Below are 8,532 nucleotides of genomic sequence, written 5' to 3' on the forward strand. Positions count from 1 at the left end.
TCACCCTTTTTCGGGTCCTAATGGAGATGGTTTGGAGAGTTGTCAGGGGCAGAACAGCATTCACGGGAAAATAGCACTTAGAAGTTTAGAAAAGAGGGAATAGAGATTTGAATACAGACTTTACTGATGATTTTTTTTCTGATTGGTTTTATCTGTCTTTAAAATTTCTCATTAAAAAGTGATTCATATATTTGGTTTTACATTTTAAAAGCAACAGAAGTTTCACCAAAAGAAGAAAGAAAGAAAGAAAAAACACCCATAACCTTGTCATCTAGAGTTGTCAGCTCACCTCTTGGTGTATATCCTTCCAGACCTCTCCAACACATATATAATGGTATATTTTTTACAAAAGTGGGACTCTGTACATATTTTGTATCCTACTTTTTCACTTAATAGTATAAAGTAAGCACCTTCCCATGTCTGTGAGTATTCACGTACTTCATAAATTAAGATATCCTAATTGTAGCATGATATACTTAATACCTCTCGGCTATTTTACTATAAACAGCTCTTCAGTGAGCATGCTTGCAGCTATATTCTGCTCACATCCGTAATTATTTGTTTCGGATACATTCCAGGGGTGGTAAGCCTTTGGAAGTCTTGATACATACCTCCAAATTGCACAAGAAAGGTTTACTAATTTACTCTCCCACCAGCAGGATGTGAAAAAGTGCCCATGGTAATTAAAGAGGAGGAAAAAAAGCCTTTGCCAATTTGACGGACTCAAAGTATTTTAATTCATTAAGTGCATAACTTCTTTATCTTAAATTCTACAAACAAATGGAAATGGAGCCCAGAGAGTTTCCTTGAGTGCTTGCCTAGTGCCTGGCCCTAAAGGATCTTTATTGTCTGACCCACTAGGTCACTGCCTCTGGGGTATCTATAGCCTTTCCCTGATGTGGTTGGTTTTCAGTGTGGCATATATCCTTATCCAGAGCCGTTGTTCCCCACTCATTGGCCAGCCTGCTTCCCTGGATGCAGGGGAACCCCAGGGGGCCGTGTGGAGCCATGACCACACTCATAAGGCCTTCCCGTTCCTCCATAATGAAATCTTGACTAATACAGTTACTCCTTTGTTGCGTGTTATATGAGTTGCTGATTGGCATTCACAATATTGATTTGCTTAGGGTGATATTTCATCCCCTTCCAATTATTTTTATATTTTCCCCTATAGTTTATATGTTGGTTGCAAAATATAACCCCGATCTAACCTAGCTGTTCTACAACCAGGAGCCAGAACACGTGGGCTGTTGTAATCCCAGCTGTGGCAGTGGCCTGAGTGCCCTTCTCTGAGAAATGCCAGGATAGACTGGAGGAGTGGTGTGGTTTCTTTCTCTTCCAGCACTAGCATAATGAAAGGGTTGCAAGTGTGGCCTTTGGGGTAAGACAGGACTTGGGCATGTTATTTAACCTCACTGGACCTTAGTCTCTTCTGTAGGATACAAATAATAATAGCATCAACTTAAGGCCATGAGGGTTAAATGATATATCACATGGAAATAGCTTGGTATAGTGCCTGGCACGAGGTAATTAATCAACAAATATTTTTTGTTTTTGTTTTTTTTTAAAGATTTTTATTGGGGAATTGGGGGATGGGAACAGTGCTGGGGAATAGGGGGAAGGGGAACAGACAAATTGCTGTTGTTTTGTTCTTCAGTCTAGTTGTGGAGGACGTTGCTTCACTGGCCCAAGTTGGCACCATCATTGCACAACAAATGTTATCTTTAAAGAAATCTGTTTACTTTTCTATGTATTGGGTTGTCGGAAAACTCATGATGTATTTTTTCTGTCTGTCGTTGCAAAAATGCATCATGACTTTTCCAACAACCCAATAGACAGTTTGCTGACCTTTGTCCTTGGCTTTCACACCTATTTATCAGCTTTCCTGAAATGACACCAATATCGGACAGAATATGAATTTCAGAAATGCTCAATCCCAACAGGGCTGAGCAGCACAATCCAGCATGATGGCCTCAGCTACAGAAGAGTTAGGATGTATCAGGTTATTTTTTGAAGTCAATATATAAACTGTAGGGGAAAATATAAAAATAGTTGGAAGCAGGTGTGATATCAGCGGGTGTTTGTTTGATTGATCTTACTGATATAAGTAAATGGAGTCTTTATCAGCAATGGACAGACCCATTCACTTTATCTCTTACCTTCCCAAAAGGCTGTGGTTATCACGGCTCTTACTCTAGGCCAACAAAATTAGGGTTTCTGGTGAGAACTCCAAGAGCGTGGCCACTAATTGCTTTTGGGCTTTGGTCTCTGGATACATTTCCACCTAGAGCTGGCTGGGAGGGACACCTGTGTCTCTAATTCAGTGAACTCTAAAACACCCTGCAATAGTCATCAAGCACCTCTCACAAATGATGTGCCATGCTAAGGGCTGTGGGGACCCAAGGGCCAAATAAGGTTTGGTTCCTGTGACCAAGAAGCTTAGGGGGAGATGGGAGAAGGTCCGTGATCCTGGCTATGAGCAGGAAAGTCAGTGTGGCAGAAGGGTGTGCGAGGAGAGACGGGTTAGGGAGCCATTGCAAGGTCGGGGGTGGGAGAGATGGAGCAAGTACTGTGGCAGCCAATAGACAGGTTTTCATGACTGGCTAGGCAGCAAACAGTGGGGAAGAGAGTGGAAGGAAAGATTTCTGAGGTTATCACCTGGGAGTTCACAAGAGGATGGTGGTCCTGGTAAGAAGCATTGGGAAGAAAATAAAGGTGCGTCTTGGGACATGCTGATTTTGGGGGTCTGTGTGTAGAACGTCTTCCCGTTCCTAGGAATACCCTCACCCATAATTTGCTGAAGCCTCTCGATGGCCATAAACACGTGGTTCTACAACAGTGTTCCTCAAATGTCACTTATGTGCATAATCTTTGCCATATAGCACCTATACTATTTACTTAATATTTTTCTTTGAATTGACTCACTTTTTCCAGTTTTAAAAAGTAGAACTTCATTGAAAGCAACAGTGTCCAAGAAATCAAAGTGAGTGTGTGTGTGTGTGTGTGTGTGTGTGTGTGTGTGTGTGTGTTTAATTTCCATTACAGCGAATAGTTTAAATACTAAAAACAGATATTATGTAAGGATTGAGATGGGAATTAGGAGGGCGGTGGGACACCCTTTCATGAAGTGAATAGAAGGAGGCATGATGAATTTGGGTGTTGTGGTAACAAAGTATCTGCTTACAGACCACTCACAATAAATGTTCATTTCTTAGCCCTCCCACTAGCCTATCCTAATTTCCCATGCCCTTCAATATAAATGCAGAATCCTTTTGCTGTTTCCTGTAAGTGATTAACTCTCTCATTTACACGCACTTACACACACTCTACGATAAGGTGCTAGGATGCAGGAGCCTATACTTCAGGCTCCTTTATTAGGAGGGGTGGCCCTATGTAGAGGTGGCTGGCGTGGGCTTGTTCTCAGCGTCCTCTTTTGCCTGTGGGGTCAGAGATCTAGCCCAAAACTGCCCATCTACTGAGGGACCTCCTCAGACATTTCCCATTTCCTGGTGCCCAGGAATTGTTGACTTTGGCCGGCTGCTGGGCCTGCAGGCCCGATGGAGAAGGATCCTAGAGAGAGGCCCTTGAAGCTCTGTGCTCCGGGAGGCAGCTCCAGGCTGCCTGGCTGTTCTTTTGTGTATTTTGCTGGCCCAAGATAAGCGCTTCCTGTTCCCCATTGATTATACACAGATCCTGCTTCCTTTCTCCTCAATACCTGGGATGCTTTCCAGCTTCCCCTCCCACAGGGAAAAATCCATACACTTCAGAATTCCCAGGCCCGTTTTCGGTCAGTGGGCTTTTTGCAAATCATAACTGGTTTTGCTGTCCAGTCGCATTCTTTGTGGCTCCTCACTTCTGTCCAGGAACTTAGTCCTCATGTGCCAGCCAGTAGAGACATGCTCCTGAGGTCTGCTCTCAACCTCCTGATCACTGGCTGGAATATCTTTATCTACCTTCAGGCTTAAATCAGAGAATAAATAGATTGCACCTCATAGAGGAATTTCAACCAGTTGTCAGTGGCTGTCTGGTATTCTGGTTGAGCTTCTGAGGACATCCCAACATGTCTAGAAAACAGTGTCAGGATCTATTATCAATGTCTGCCATGGGTACAGGAGGGAGGTGTGGCAGCACTCATGCCCCATATTTGCTACCCTAAGATTCCAAGATGAGAGTGAAGCTTCTAGAAGACAAAGAGCAGGCCCTCATATACCCTTTGAGTCATACCGTAAAAGCCTGAAGCTCTGTATTCTAATGCCAACAAGACCATCAACTATTTCATGACCTTGGGTCAATCCAGGAGGCTCAGTTTCCCCATTTTTTTTTTTAATTTTATTGGGGAATCGGGGAAGGGGAACAGACAAGTTGCTGTCCTTTTATTCTTCAGTCTAGTTGTGGAGACATCGCTTCACTGGCCCATGTTGGTATTGTGATCACTGCGCACTTCTTGGCTGAGGCAGATGGTCGCCAGCCATTGGACGGCCGTTCACGGCAACTCACACCAGCTGCTGGCCGCTCACACTGGCTGCTGGCCACTCACAGTAGCTTATGGCAGCCCCACTGCAGCCTACGCTGTCGCTGGCCACTCACGGCAGCCAGCTCTAGGTTGAGCTGTTGTTCACCATCTTAGCTGTAGAGGGCGCAGAGTCACTGGCCCATGTGGGATCCAAACCGGCGGCCCTGCTGCTCAGAGCTTACGCTCCCAAGCCAACTCTTAACCAACAAGCCACTCAGCCGGCCCATTGGTTTCCCCATTTTTAAAATGAGGATAATATCTGCTTTATCTATAGCTAGGGGAGGGCCGGCCAAGTGGCTCAGTTGGTTAAGAGCTCGCTCAAGAGTTTGAGCTCTGAGCAACAGCGGTTCGAGTCCAGCCCGAGCTGAGCAGCCACNTTTTGCAAAAAAAAAAAATATATATATATATATATATATATATATATATATATATATATATATATATATATATATATATATGGGAGAGATGGCAGCAACACAAGGGCCCATCCACCTGTGGGACTCTGGCCAATGGCACTGATTTTATTTCTTTGTGGGGAAAAATGGAAATTGAAGAAACTAATAACCCGCTCACCATGACTTTGAGTTTAATTCAACCTGTGTTTGAGTGACTCTGATTGAGCACCCCTGACCTCAAGGAATTGATAAGTAGTGTGGGGCATTTAAGAACGCAACATTGAAAATCAAGGGGGATCAAATAAAGAGTTTGGCCAAGGAACTTTTAAAAAGCGTTCAGATGAGCCGCACTTACCCAGTCTGGTTCTCTGTGTGTCACAGATCTTGGGACATGGAGATGGAATTGTCACTCAATTCAGTGATTGCCTTTCAGAGTCAGTGGATAGGAACCAGGGTCTCAGGAAGGAAGTGGTAGAGATCTTGGGGTCATCAGACACACGCAAGGACCGAGGCCTGATCGCCGCAGTCCCACTCCCCAAACAGCTGCTTGTGAAAGTTAAGTTCTGTGACCAGGCTCATGCACAGGCTATGCCTAAGTTGATGTGCTACCAGGCCACTTGGAAAATGATATGAGATTCGAGAAATGTTTTTAGGGCTTCTGTGCTCTGAAATGTAAACCCCCCCCCCCCCAACCCAGCTCCCAGAGCCCAGATGCTTGAAATTCCATTACGACCAAGCCCTGGATTTAGTTGGAGAGGTTAGGGAATGCGTTGCAGCCCCTCTCCCAACCCAGAAATAAGGCATGTAATGTGCTGATGCCATTAGGAATGTAGAGCAGTGCCGGCGAATTTGCCCAGTAACACCAGCAGGAATCACGGTGCGGCGTTTCCTGTCTCTCCTCCTGACGGTTAATTTATGAGACCCTGCAGCATGGCTCTCAGGTTGAGATTCTCCATACTTTCCAGAAACTTCCATTTTGAGCCTTATCCATATCATCGTTCCTCTGTAATAAAGATAGTAATCTGGTCAAGGATTTAGGCATGGGCAAACCATGGTACCTGGCATACAGCAGCACTAAAAAAATGTTCATTGAGCAGGTAGGTAGATGCTTGCTCTGGGAGATAAAAGAGTGTAAAAGAGATAGGACCATAGGTCCTTGGAGGTCATCTTTGAACAAGAAGCCCAAACAGTGGGTAGAAACTGCAGAAAGTTATTGGAGGAGGGGTTGTTAGCACCAGGCGTCAGCTCTGAGCTCACATTAGCCTCACCTGGGGAGTGTTAGGTGGGGGGAAAAGGATGCTCAAGCCCTATCCTAAAACAGTTAGATCATAACGAGGAGGGGACACAGGAACCAGTGTTTTTAAAGCTCCTCCAAGCAGCTCGGATGCCCAGTGAGGTCTGAGCTCCAGCAGGCTGGGTTATCGCCATGACTCTTCCCCTCTGGTCAAAATGACGCCCAAACTTACCCCTTTGCAGCACCCATCTGTGNCGCCACCCCCGATTTACAGGGAGGAAGGCTGGAATTTAAACTGAAGAAGAGATAGTGCTGTTTCTGATTCATCACTTAAGGAAACCTTGTATGTGAAGTTCAGATTCGGGCCTGAGCCATTTGTTAACACCTGTCTGGAAGATGTTTCAGTGGTCATTTAACAAAATGTGTATTGATTATTGTGCTGTGATCTGTACCACAGATACAAAAGTAAAATACCGAAAAACAAAAACCCTCTCGCCTTCAGGAAGCTCAGTATCACCTCAACCTGTTTCTAGAAAGAACGGGTACATCCAAGTGAATAAACTCTCCAACACAGTGGTCCTCAACTCTAGGATGTAGAAATAGTTCTGGGATTTGGAGGATTCATTACAATTACTAAGCATTTGCTTACCCTTGATCATCATATCTACTTGTGACAGGCCCTGCACACGTCTTCTGAGATCCTTCCTGCCAATAACCTTTCTGCCACTTTAAATTAGTATCTTTGTGGTTTAGAGTTACTGTATAGTAGTTTAATATATACTATATGTTTATCTATATATACACATATATACTAACAGCATTGTTATAGTTTTTGTATATGTATTGAATTATTGCTGGTGTGTGTGTGTGTGTGTTCTCGTTCCAAAGCCTAAGCTATAAAGTTTACTTCTAATAATATTAGAATTATTTAAGCCGCTAAAACCCACCGTAAAAGTTAGCTATGATACCAGAAGGCCTGCAATCCTGTATATGGGGGGGAGGAGAGGGCCTTTGGTTTCTATTGAGATGCACCGCGCAAACCAAACCTGGACACTCTGCTTCTGTGGCCACTCTCTACGCAGGTATGAAAGGAAAGGGCATTTTCAGTAGGTTTGTGGTTATGAAGCACGGGAGCTCAGGCCCACGGAACCAACCTGCTGAAGTCTGCCATTAACACCTCCTGATGGCATGGGACAGGAAGGGGTGAAGTGAGGACTGAGGACTGTATATGGTTCCACCACACCCCTAGGTCTTGCAGAGGTTGTAGGGACAAGAAGACGTGCTTTAGCTCTGACCAAAAGTCAGCCTACGCAATCAGGGCGAGTAGAAGTAGATATTGAAGCTACAAAGAATATGATGTGGGCTCAGGGCTTCCCCCTTGAGGATGTCTCTCGGCTCCCTCGGGCCTCTGACAAGGCAAGTGGAAGAAGGGAGAGAGCAGTCTGCAGGGCTCAAGAGACTGTGGCTTGGAAGAACTTGTGTGCCTCAGGTAAAGATTGGTGGTTCCAGGGTCAGCCAAGTAGCTCTGTTGGTTAAGAGCGCGAGCTCTGAGCAACAGGGTCGCCGGTTTGATTCCTACATGGGCCAGTGATGCTGCGCCCAAGCTGAGCTGCCGCTGAGCTGCCAACAGGTGGCAGGATGGCTCAGCTGGTGAAAGCACGTGCTCCTAACAACACAATTGCCTGTTCGACTCCCACATGGAATGGTGGGCTACGCCTACCTGCAACTAAGATTGAACACAGCACCTTGAGCTGAGCTGCCGATGGGCAGCCAGATGGCTCAATGGTTAGAGCATGTGCTCTGAGCCACAAGGTTTCTGGTTCGAATCCCACATGGGATGGTGGGCTGCACCCCCCGCAACTAAGATTGAACACCGCACCTGAGCTGAGCTGCCAACGAACAGCTGGTTGGTGACTGGACTTGGAGCTGAGCTAGCTGCGCCCTCCACAACTAAGATTGAAGGACAGCAACTTGGCTGTTCCCCTTCCCCAATTCCCTAACACTCTTCCCCTTAACCAATTCCCCAATAAAATCTTTAAAAAAAAAAAATGATGTGGTGGTTCCAGGTACTGTCATCAAAGACTGGTTAAGAACCCAGGCTCAGGGCCGGCCGAGTGGCTCAGTTGGTTAAGAGCTTGCTCAAGAGTGCGAGCTCTGAGCAACAGCGGTTCAAGTCCCAGCCCGAGCTGAGCAGCCGTTCAGTGAGGCCTGAGCTCCAGCAGACCGGGTTATCGCCATGACTCTTCCCCTCTGGTCAAAATGACGCCCAAACTTACCCCTTTGCAGCACCCATCTGTGCTTAGTCAGGGAAGAGAAAGCGCTGGAGGAGAGTGTCAAAGGGCAGGGCCTGCATCCTAGACCCTTCCAGCCGGTGGCCACAGCACTACTGG

General features: G+C 45.8%; 1 protein-coding gene across 2 annotated transcripts in view; it reads left to right on the top strand.

Moving 5' to 3' along the window:
* TCF7L1 (transcription factor 7 like 1) overlaps positions 1-8,532 on the top strand; it is a 188,092-nt gene that overhangs the window by 136,933 nt on the left and 42,627 nt on the right. The gene's annotated exons all lie outside the window — the stretch shown is intronic.

Source organism: Hipposideros armiger, unplaced genomic scaffold, assembly GCF_001890085.2.
Source record: "Hipposideros armiger isolate ML-2016 unplaced genomic scaffold, ASM189008v1 scaffold_561, whole genome shotgun sequence".
NCBI lineage: Eukaryota > Metazoa > Chordata > Mammalia > Chiroptera > Hipposideridae > Hipposideros > Hipposideros armiger.